Source organism: Pelmatolapia mariae, linkage group LG14 (assembly GCF_036321145.2).
Source record: "Pelmatolapia mariae isolate MD_Pm_ZW linkage group LG14, Pm_UMD_F_2, whole genome shotgun sequence".
Taxonomy (NCBI): Eukaryota; Metazoa; Chordata; class Actinopteri; order Cichliformes; family Cichlidae; genus Pelmatolapia; species Pelmatolapia mariae.
This window is the reverse complement of record NC_086239.1, coordinates 15,009,199-15,021,897: the sequence shown is the minus strand read 5'-3', so window position 1 is coordinate 15,021,897 and position 12,699 is coordinate 15,009,199. Positions and strand designations below refer to the sequence as shown.

General features: G+C 40.6%; 1 long non-coding RNA gene across 1 annotated transcript; it reads right to left on the bottom strand.

Annotated features, from left to right (window-relative positions):
* Positions 1-3,939: 3,939 nt before the first annotated feature.
* On the bottom strand, positions 3,940-6,671 carry LOC134641705 (uncharacterized). The gene is made up of 3 exons (XR_010095565.1): positions 6,617-6,671; positions 6,342-6,449; positions 3,940-5,399 (listed from the first exon to the last, which is right to left on the bottom strand). It is a non-coding gene; the product is annotated as an uncharacterized LOC134641705 (long non-coding RNA).
* Positions 6,672-12,699: the final 6,028 nt, after the last annotated feature.

Sequence of the window (12,699 nt, the reverse complement as noted above, 5' to 3'; positions counted from 1 at the left end):
AGGTCAGATAATCAGAGTCATACTGTTTGCGTATCAGTGAATTTCAAATGCAACTTGCAAATAACTCAACACATATAATATTTCTGGGTGATTTACAGCTTTTTGTATTTTTCCGGGGTGAGGTTAATGCACAACACTGAGAGATGGAGAAAGAAGTACGAAAGGAAAGAAAAGAGAGAAAGGTGAGAGCGTTTGGTGGCATTTGATCATTTTTAACATAGACGTAGTTTTTAAAAATGTTGAAAACTGGACATTTAAATTGTATATGTGATGTTATAATGCATTTTTTAACTTTTTCTTTTTATGAGTTTTAAAATCAGGTAGTGGAGGCATATATATGGTGTGTTTCTGAGTTACATTTTTGCAAAACATCTTGCAAAAAAATGTGAAGAATGCTAATGTTCTGTTATTTAGGGATTGCGTGAAAATGCCAAATGTGCTGGATATTTTGCAGTGTTGTGACGAAGTTTGCAGCAGTGCACTGTGTTGGCCTGGTGCTGAGCTGTTGTTGTGTTCAGCGTCAGCATTAGATCAAGAGTAGCAGGCACCGTTTTACATTTAAGGTGAGGATACTGATTAGTTTCATTTAGTGAATGAATAATATTAGTGTTATAGTATCTCTGGCTGGAAATCAGCCATGTAGCTCGCTTCAGTTGCTAAATCCAGAAGAGCATCAAAAGAACATCAAAGTGGAAAAATCTACTGGCGCTGACAAAACAAGTTATTTTCGACAATTTATTTCCAATTAATTCTACACCGCTACAGCAGATCTTAGTGGTCCTTCACATGCCAACCTGAGTATTTTAACCCCCTATTACTACCAATAACCTACTGCTATACCAATTTATAGCCAAGTATTTAGTTTATGAATTTGATTGACAGATATTTCTTTTTTGGAGGATTAATTTTCTTCTAAAGTAGGACAAGATATATAAATACCATATGAAACCATGAAACAGGGGATATAGCTAACCTACTACTGTTAATTTACAAAATAATTTTATCAGCACTTTTAAAGCGCAGTCTTTAACCTCCTAGGACCTGGAGTCCACATATGTGGACATCACATTTTGGGTTATTTAGACTAAAATACTCAATTTTGCTCTACATGGGCCTGATATCCACTTACGAGGACATTATACTGCTACTGTTCTATCAAAATTTTAAACGAATATCCTCATATGTGGCTCTTATTTTTCTTAAAAACAAAAATAAGGTAAAAAAAAAATCTGGTAATTCTTTGTTTTTACATTCATCGGGCCCCAATATGCCCAAATATCAAAGAGAAATTAAAAATGCATGTCGTGGAAGAGTTCAGGTCTTAGGAGGTTAAACAGATTACGCAAACTGATGTAGATTGTATGATGCAGATTGTATGTATTCACCTGTGAACTCTACATGTGCTTTAAGTGTATTTTGTTATCTGAGAGCAGAGGCTATCCCTTGGCCCATGTTTCCACTCAGCGTCTGCATGCTCGATGCCTTTGTTCCCTTCCTACTGCAAACTCTCAAAAACCTGACTATTCTTTTATTCGTTTATCTTAATTGCTAATTCAGATTTAGGCCCTAACTTCAGTCACATCCAGTAGATGTTACAGGATTTCAGAGGCAGTAATAATGAGCCAAATTCCCCGAATTATGCGTTTTAACCTAAGTGTGCTCCAACTGACAGCTCAGTGGGCTGCAGCGTATGAAAGCACAGACAAGTCGACAAAACACACGCAAAGTGAGAAAACACCTTTACTAATTTGATAATACACACAGAGCAATTAGGGGAAAAAACATGCTTCAGTGTGAGAAAACAATGAAATTCAGACAGACATGTTTCCAGGGGACACTAAAAAGTGACGTACACGCTTGGAAGCGTTTGTTGTTGCTGTGGTGAATAATAAAGTTAATGAAGTCGTCTGTTCAACTGTGCTGTGAGAAAATGAGCTGCTTTTTTTCAGACCACATTTTTCAGATATCGACTGTTAACCCTGCAAGCGTTTCAGGGTCACGTGCTTAAGACTTCGCTTTGACTCTGCAAAATGGACCACAGCACACACAGCAACCTTTTTCCCGTCTCCTCCTCAATTCGTAATACCAACACCCCAGCCTGCTACAGCAACCCCAGACAGTTTTCCATTGGTTAGCCCCAAGACACAGAGGAGCATATCTGTAGCCAACCTTGACGTGCTAAACTAGGACGCTGAAGGGGACAGAAATGGGAGGAGAGAGCAGGAGAGTAAGCGAGGAGAGGGGAGGGGAGGGGAGAGGAGTGGAAGGGGGAACCTAATGAAAACCTGCTGGGGGAGTGGCAGAAATAAGGAAGTGAGGATGGAGAGCTGAGAGGGTTATGGCAAAGAGGGGGACGGAGAAAGGAGCAGTGGAGAGGGAAGGGAGTGAAGGTGGAGAGTGTGAGTAAAGGGAGGGAGAGAATAGGGTGGATTTTTTTTTTTTTTTGGTGATTTGTACTCCGGCTGCATATGTGCCTGGTCTCCATCTCCTCCATTCTCTGCTTCAAAACTGGAAAAATCAATACGCCCACAGTCTAGTGTATCCCCACATGAACTGGATCATTAAAAATATATAATCAAACGCCCGCTCGTCATTTTTCATCACCATTACCATCATCACGTATCTGAAGAGCGCACAGATACCAGTATATCACCAACATGGCTGTAACAATTTAATAACCCAATCAATGGCCTTCTAATTATTTCAGTGCCACAGTTAATCGTCCAGTTAAAGCAGTCCTTCAGCCTCGACTCGCGCGGAGAATGGCACACGGAGACAGGCTGCTTGTTAACAAATGCACACAGCAGAACCGAAGCAGGGCTGTTGTAATAAGAATATCTGACTTCTCACATTCACAACTCAATCCAACTCAGGGTCGCAGTGTTGCCTAGTAACGATGGCACACTACTGACCTTATCTACGTGGTCATAAAAATGTATGAAGAAGCCCCCCCCCACGCCTTCAACCTCCTCCCCGCCAGCCTTCGTTCAGTCCTTCCTACAACCACACAACAACCTCAGAGCTCTTATCTCCCCTCTTTTACGAGTAGCAAGTAGCCAGGGGGCGAGCACCCTCTACACTCCCCCTAACCCTGCCGGGGCAGCTCTGTGGTGGGTGTTCTCTGCCCAGGAGCTCCTGTCTCTTTTTATACAGAAAGGGGGGGATGAGGAACATGAAAACACTTGAGCCTTCACAAAAACACAATGCGCTTGTTTCTGTGCACACTACATGCATGCAGAACACAACAGATACAACGCTGGTGGGCGGGAAGTGGGAGGCTGGAAGGATGCAGATTGCATGCTATGAAACTGATAGATAGCTGTAAGAACAGAGGGACACAGTCAAGCGCAAAGGAGACTGAATACCGCACTGCAAGGTGAGTCGGTGCACCAGCCTTCATAATAATATTCTTTCAGAGTGGATTTTCTCTTCAGCCTGCAGTGGGGGGGAAACAAGAGTGTGATATAAGTGTGGAAGAGTGTGAGAAAATGTGTTTAGTGGGAACAGAAATACAGTATCAGCACCACAAATATAGTTTATTGATGAAAGCAATTTGCCGGTGAGAGATGAGATGCATCTGATCTCTATCCGCTTGTGAGCCCCGAGAGCCGGGTTCAGCTTTTCTAATTGGGTATCGCCTTGGAGACGCCCATCCTAATTAGGAGACAAACTCCAGGTGTTGCACCTGACATCACCTCTGAAAGTCACAGAGGGAGTGTGACACATACTGTATAAACACACACATCTGCTCCATCTGCTGGCTTTACAATTAACGCAGCCAGGCCGGAATATGTCGAGATTCCCGCAGCAAACTTAAAACGGAGAAGGGGAAAGTCTTGTTTATTCAGCTATGGAGGCAGACCATCAAAGTAATTGTTCTTTGTTTTTTTGTTTGTTTGTTTGGGGGGGGGTTGGTTTTTTGTCGGGGGGGGCAAGCAAACCTTTATGCTCATGTCTCACCTGAAAGCGATGGCATCTATGTGCAGATTGGAATGGATGGTTGCAGATTTCATGCACTATGATAAAATTCCCTGTTAAATTACAGTGAAGTGCTGGAGCTGGATCTGCAAGCATGAAACTGTATACAGTATATAAGCTGTGCAGTATGATACTGTCAGCTGTGCGATTGCCATTTCTTTTTTTAAATTTAGTGTTCTTCCTCTAATCTCCATAAACAGTATATGACTGTAAAATATAGTGAAGCATTGAATAACTGCAACATTAAAAACATGGTAACAACCGCTGAGGTTCCCTGCGTGTCCTCGTTCACACTGAATTATTATATTCCCTTTCTAAATTATGACATAAGGTGAGCAATTCCCATTGTCTTTAACTGCACAGTCATGATAATCCTGCTTTATACAACATTTTGACAGCCACCCTGAAGAAGATGAACTCTGGGTATGTGGATGGATGTGACTAATCATTTGTGCTCTCATAACTGAAATAACCACCACAACACAATTAACGTTGTAAACATCCACATTGCTGCGGGTGCTGGCACGCCTCTCATTTCTGATTTGAGCTAAACACAAAAAATCTACATAGTTAAGATTGCACACTACCTTTTTGTTAATATCTTGTTTCTCTGAGGTATCAGTATTTATGGTATTCAGCTGTATTCACCAAGACTGCTCACTACTGCGCAGAATTTCCTGTATTTACAGTGTGTGGTGATTAGAGTGAATGATTATAAGAAGAACCACTTCATTAAAGAGATCCCACTAGAGAGGAGAACCCCAACAGCATCTCAGTAATGAGGATGTCCACAGCCTCCCACTGCTGTCCGGCCCACAACTACAGCAACATCTGCTCTGCGGCACCCAACACATCAGGTGGGACCCGCTCTGTTTGAACAAACACAGGAGGCATATGTATGCGTATGTACGAGTTAGAGTAACTAGGGAGACTGGTGAGGGTATGAGTAGTGCCTTGAGGCGAGGAGCAGAAGGGTGGCAGGGTTTCTGACACGCCGTGGACTGTTTAGACGCAAGCCTCTATGACTCATCTACGTGTCACTAATGCTTTTCCTATGAATGAACAAACAGATACAGATACACTGCGGAGAGGCATCGCTATCACCACAGGGGGAAGAGTAAGTGTGAATAGCCTGTGAGACTAGGATGAGACACCCTTAGTCATACTCCCGCCTGTCTGAGGAGCTAGAGTTGCTGTACAGTTACAAGTAATCGATCTAAAAAAAAAATGAAATAGATCAAAACCAGCTGTCTTTTATATGGCTGGAATCATACAGTGTGGTGCCAGTGGATGAGCCGTGATGTATCCATGCACCTGTTGTCTGGCACGTCCCTCTCATCTTATGTAGACTCTCCTCATTTGGGCTCATCTCCTGCAGCAGCAGCTGTGAATATGTGCACCTTGTTAGGAGGTTGACAGTTCTGGCAGAAGGAGAGACGGGGAAGTAGCTTGTTATGAAGAACAGGCTAACTATATGTCAATCTCTGCCGTGCAGATAAGAAACAAAAACAAAGATGTGCAAAAAAAATCCTTTTAATCTCAGCCTAAATTAATTCTTAAAGCAAGCTATGTTGTATTTATTTAAATATTTGAATCCACTCAACTAAAAGCTAATTGACCCCAGCCATTTTTTTTTTTGCTAATACACTGCACTGCTGATTAGATACCAAAAAATGAGATTTGCCTGAGAAACATGTGGACAGCCTGATTATGATGATCTGCCCCACTGTGATCCCCATTTACCGCTCATCCAGCTCAATCATATCTGTGCTGTAATTACACTGCATTCAAAATGCTAGCAGATTCAGCAAATCTCTGAGCAGCATTATACACTTACAGTGATTGGGCTGTCTGCAGGCCTGATTATTATAGCCCTGCGTGATGCTTTAAAAAAAAATAAAAAGGATGAGAGCTGGGGTCACCGAGAAAGCAGCAGAGCTAATTCGGGACTTCACAGCACAATATTTATTTCTATGATCAACCTGTTTGATAGACCTGCTTGTGCTTTAATATAATGCGCTGCGTCGAATTAGACTGGTAAGAGTAAGAACAAGTGTTCAGATGATATTTTGTGCAGCGTTAATATTTTTACAACATCCTATACTTTCTTACACTGTGGCAGCCTATAGCCAGTAATCTTTAGAAATATTCATTTATTTTATCTTCAAATAGTTTCATTTAAGCTTTTAAAGACGTTTTATGCTGTATTGACTTCTTAACAAAAGGAGAACTCACTCATTCACACTCACTTATGTCAAAATTGCCAAAATCCCAAGTTAATTATTAAATCAAACATGTACAATTTTGAAAGCCTGTAAGAACAGAAAGCACTTTTTGATTCCACATGGTTACCATCTACTTACTTTCTTTTTAGATGACTGTGCACTAAATACATTTTACCTGATTTTACCTGGTCAGGTAAAATCAGACATTTACATATCTGATGTCAGGCTTGAGGAAAGTTTGACTGCCTGTAAAAAAAGAAGAAGAAAAAAAATCAGAGTTTAAAGCAGATTAATCAATAAGAAAAACATAATTTGCTACAATATAATTTACTTTAGAGAACAAAAATATGAGAATTTAATATTTAATAAATATATATTAAATTCATCGTGGTAATTAGTTGGCATAATGTTACATTTAGATGTGCATCTGTGCTTAGACGTCGATGTTTGTTGTTGAGGCTGAGGAGGAGGGCTTGCATTTGAGACAATGTGGAGCGGTCTCCTCCTCTCATCAGCTGTAATGATCAGAGCTGTGAGGATTAAGTACCGATGTCCCAGTAAAGGAGCTTTGCAATGCCAAATGTAGGACCACTGGCTCTCCTAAGCTGTCTAATTTGCTCATCCACCAGATGCTACAGCTCTCTTAGATTGGATTAAAGACACAAAAAGGGTGTTGAGCGCCTTGCTGTGGGCAAAAGTGGAACTGCAGGGAGAGGCTTTAGGACCAGATTAGAAACATTGAATTGGATATAAAACAGGCTCATTTTTAAAAATAGACTTTATAAAAGTCACGAATGGGTATTTTGTCATAATTTACATTCCTTGATGAATCACTTTGGGTCTTTTTTGCCAATGAGTCTTTATCTGATGGAACCTGATCTCTAAGAAACTGAAGATTAAATAAAAGGAGTCTTCTCCATTATATGTGTTTGATCTGATCATCATTACAACTCTTTAGCTAAAACTTTTAATTTGTAATTGGTACACTTTTTAACGTGTTTACAGACGGACAAGTATATGGTGGCTTTAAATGACATAAAGCTCCAATACTCATTAGAAGACTTCATAAACAAAACGAGGTAGAGAGCCCTAAAAAAGTTGTTAAACTCTTCAGTCAAAGGATATATAACATACCTCCTGATTTTCTGCATTAAGGGGTTAGTAGGCTACCAGACAAATGATGCATTAAAGCTTCGTCCTGTTTTTAAAACTCTCAGGGTAAGGAAATACCCCAAGGTCCAGGGAAGAAGAAATAGGAATTGTGCTTAAATGGGTCATTCACAAGACCCAGTGCATGACAAGCAGTCCACCGGAAAGATAATTTTTTGTGGTCACAGTAGTTTCCCACATTATTAAGGCTAATATAACTATAGCGATTAACTGAGGGTGTGAGACAAGCATGGGTGGGGGACAGGGAAAAGAGCCGAACATGTGACACTGTGCACTCATGAGGTATTCAGTTTGAGACACTGGTTGTCTGTGTGTGGAAACAGGCAGCATGGAGAAGACCTGTGACAGCGATCTTGCCTTTCTTTCTTACTCTTTCTCCCCATACGCTGTCAGCGCCGAACCGAAGCCGTCTCAGCTGAAACATGCAAGTAAAGCTTTCTAACTTGGGGAATGAAGTCTTGCAAAGTTGAAATGCATACACAAAAGTTTTGTTCCCTAATACTGTAGTGAACAGTTCACAAGTTGGTGGGTGGATACATATCAAATTATAACTTGTTCAAAAAAGACAGTTTCTGTAGTTTTCCCTGTATACGCCACCATCATGGGTTTTAAACCAATATTAAATCTTTGCGAGGGCAGACTTTCAGCTTTATTTAAAAGTTGTTTTTTTCAAAAATGTTCCATTGTTTAGGAAATACAGCAGTTTTTATACACTTTCCCCCATTGTAATGGGGACAAACATAATTGGACATTTGATCGACAGGCAGTTTCATTGCCAATTGAGGCCTGTTCCCTCGTTATTTCATGACAAATGAAGTAGACATAATGCTCTACGTTTACCCAAAGTATTCACTCACCCATCCAAATCATTCAATTCAGGTGTCCCAATCACTTCCATGGCCACAGGTGTGCAAAATCAAGCACTTAGGCATGCAGACAGATTCCAGAGCGGTACTGTGATTGGATGCCACCTGTGCAGTTGTGAAATTTCCTCAGTACTAAATATTCCACAGTCAACTTTTGGTGGTATTTTAACCACTAAAAGCGAAAGCGTTTGGGAAGCCTAAAGTAGTAGGCCACGTAAAATCAGAGAGTGGGGTCAGCAGATGCTGAGGTGCATAGTACACAGAGGTTTCTGCAGAGTCAATCACTACAGACATTTAAACTTCATGTGTTCTTTAGAATAAATCAAGAACAGCGCATAGAGAGCTTGATGGAATGGGTTTTCATGGTCGAGGAGCTGCATTCGAGTCTTACATCACTAAGTCCAATGCAAAGTGTGGAATGCAACAGTGTAGAGCACCCCACCACTGGACTCAGATCAGTAGAGACTGGCAATCTGATGGACAAGCATGGGTTTGGCCATTGCCAGGTGAACGGTAGTCATCTAACTGCACTGTGTCAAGTGTGAGGTTTGGTGGAGGGGGAATTATGGTGTGGGATTGTTCCAGTGAAGGAACTCTTAATTTCTCAGTGTCTCAAGACATTCTGGACAATTTCATGCTAACAGCTTTGTGGGAACAGTTTGGGAACGGCCCCTTCCTATCTGCACACCACCCGCACTAGTGCACAAAGCAAAGTCCATAAAGACATGGATGAGAGAGTTTGGTGTGGAAGAACTTGAACGGCCTGCACAGAATCCTGACCTAAAATCAAGAGAATACCTTTGGTATAACGAGCCAGGCCATCTCGCCCAACATCAGTGTCTGACCTCACAAATGCACTACTGGAAGAATGGTCAACAAGTCCCATAAACACACTCTTAAACCTTGTAGAAAGCCTTCCCAAGAGTTTCAAAGCCATTATAGCTGCAAATGGTAGGCTGACATTATATTAAACGCTATGGATGAAGAATGGGACGTGGCTCAATTTCATATATGTGTAAAGGTAGAAGATGAAACACTTTTGTAATATAGTGCATCTGAACATGATTCAAGTGTTGGATTTGTGTTTCATAGCTTTTAATTGTAATTTGAAATATGGGAAGCCATCATTAGCCTGCAAAAAAAACCCCACAAACCCTAAAACCCAAGAGAGATAAGAAGAACTTCAGGATTGGCCAAATCAACAATAAGGTTCATTCTTAAAAAGAATGAATGCATTGAGTAGCTCAGCAACACTAAAAGGCCTGAAAGACCACAGAAGAAAAATAAAGTGAATGATAGGATTATTTAAGTGCTTAAGAAAACATCTAGCCAATAGGACTTGAAGAGGCAAGCGTCTCAACCAACCAAAAGACGCCCTCATGAACGTAAATACAGAGAGTTTGCATGGTGCAAACCACTGGTTACACTCAGAACAAGATTATACTCAAAGCACGCTGCAAAAGCAAACCAAGAGTTTAAGGCAAAACTGCAGCTAGCATCCTGAAGAAAAAAATGCTTGGAGTGTGGTGTGTTAATAAAAGATACTGAACATGTTACCATTTATTCAGAGGCTTATAACCACAAATCATTTTGACCATTTTCTCATGTGTGGTGTTAAAAATGCAAAAATAACTAGACATCATGGGTTTTCCAATGCACAAGGCTGAGTACTTACAGGTGTTTTTATTGTAGACTTTCAGATGTACACATCATAAGTTAAACAGTGGAATTAAGACTTCTAGTGAAAGCCTAGTTTCAGCATCCTAAATACTAAATAACTTGAACTGGGTCATCTTCGCAGAATATCTTTACAAAGCCCTTACAAACATGGGTGGAGCAATAAACAAAGATATAAAAAAGATACTGTAAATTCAGACATTACCGACAAGACATTTTTTAATAAACCTTTCCATAACTAGGCAGAGGCTCAAGCTGCTAGGAGGAAACAAGAATAGTGTCTTATACAATTAATTTGAACACATAAGACCTTAAAACTCGCAATGACCAACATATCAAAAACTCAATACATATTCAAAACCAAGACTTCAGTCTTTGGCCTAAATGCGCCTATTGCTCCCCGAGCAGGCAGTGCGCCACAGTTGTGTCTAATGGCTAAAGGTCAGACCACCAGGCACTCACCAGCATCACCTCCACCAGACCTGGCTCCAGGGTGGTGCTCCAGTATCCCATCCCTGGTAAGGTAACTGGGTCTCTGTTGCTCCCTACCTATAACCCATTTACCTTGGGAGACCCTACCACGGGGAAGTTACCTTTGTAACTCCGTGGGTTACTCAGGCACCAACTCATACCATAGCAGTATCTGCATGGGGGAGAGAGACGAGAGTTTGTTTTGAAATCCAGGAAATAAGTTGAGCAAGAAACCACAAGACCAAACAAACCACAAAGTACCATGGCAGCAGTAGCTGAAAAACAGCAGTGGAGTCTAATACAAACGTGCATTAGGATTCACCACAAAGATTACTGAAAATTATAAGCATCTTGTGACCCTTCACACCTTCTCAGAGGTCTGTAACACAAAGGATTTATTTTAGCCCTGATTCCCAGTGTTATGAGGGTTACACTTTATTGTTTCATTACCATAATGACTTATTCTGTGGATCCAGCTGCTTCATGTAGGTCATGTTCGAGTCACGAGAAACACGCATGAAACCACCTACAGGCCAGTGTTTCAGAGAACAGCATGATACCTCCTGGGAGATCCCTCAGATATCAGTGTGCAGACAACATAAGGGTCCAGTTGTTAGAATCTAAAGTTAGTGTGTCCCTGATGGAGCGCGGTAAGGAAAGGAGATTTTTATTACTTGCATTTTTCTCCTCCTTTGAAAGCAATATTCTTATAAGGCACCTCCTTACTCGCCGCTAGAAAGTTTAACACAGCTGAGGTTGCAGCTGAAACTATGTAGCTTGCATGCCATGAGAAAAAAAACACAATTTAAAAGAACATAAACCTGTAATTCTTCTTAGGTCTTAGTCTTACTCACCAGAATTTATAGCTATATACTAAGCAACTTACAGTACTATGCTTTAGCAAATAGTTGGGTTTAAATAGACTAATACTTAGAGCACTGTTCCAGTTAAACACATTCATACAGTGTTGATTACCAAAGGAAAGCTTAAATACTGTATTACACTGCTGTATTACACGGCTGAATGGCTCGTATTCATGCTTGGGAAAGCTTACAGTTTCTCATCCAGGTGATAACCACATTGGTGTAACATTAGGGTAAGTGAACCAGGTTTGTCAAGCGTTGTAGTACAGGCCCCAGGTGACAGGGACAAACACGTAACAAGAAGCTAACTCACATACACTACGTTGAACTAATATGTAAGGTTAACTTTTGTTAAGACACATTTAACTACATAACTGGACACCAGGAGCCAAGATAAAGGGCACAGGTGTTTTATAGTCTGGCCACGATGAGGATGTTGGTTAGGGGAGGAATCAGAACTGAGGCTGTGTTAACTAATACTAGTCATGGTAGTTTACCTGCACCATTCGTTCATTTCACTACATAAATGTGGAGCTGCACAGCAATCCCAATAACAGGATTTAAAGGGTGTTTAAAATTGGAAAAAAGTCACCACAATAACATTTTAAAAGTAGTTTGTACAGTGCACATAAAAGATAAACATAAATCTTTTAGGACAGTTTTTAAAAAGTCACAATTTGCAGCTTGACCTTGTCTAATTAACAGAATAACAGAATAATTAATCAACAGCCTTCAGACTGTATAGCTTCTGTATAGATAGATAGATAGATAGATAGATAGATAGATTACCACAAAAAGACAACTAAAGGTTTCGGGTAGATGACAGAAAAAAGAATTTGCTCTGATCACATAAGTGAAGCAAAATCTGTGGAGCAGTGTGGGGAAATCTAATTACAGTCTTTTAAAAATGGACACATGCCCCCCAGTGCTATCAGTCAGAACACCGGTTTACAGTAGTCCAAGTTGTGGAAGGAAGTCATGCATCGTGGAATCACATCACTCAGCCTGATACCAGGAGTAAAGGATGTGGTAAAAACCTACAGCTCGGCAACTGCGCCTTCAAAATAAACCACTATTCGACTGGCTTCGGGACGCAAATGCCAAATGTCTTTACATTTGTGTAATAATAAACCACTATTAGAGTCGCTATGAATTAAGAGAGACAGAAAACCTTTTGGAGTTGTCTTATCTGGTGTAAAATACAAATCTGGCAAATCAAACATTGCGAATAAGGGAGCGACTGAAAGTAGCTTTTAGAAGTGCAAAAATAGTATATAATTTGAATCAAATTAAAGTTGTAAAACTCCCGTTCATAATTTATCTAACTTTACCTAGCCGTGTTAAACGCCTGTTTTGTGTGGCCGTTACAACAGTTACGTGTGCTTTAACTTGAAAGCAACTGCCGGAAGTTGAGTCTTCTGTTTGGGCTAGCTTGACGCCGTCGTAAGA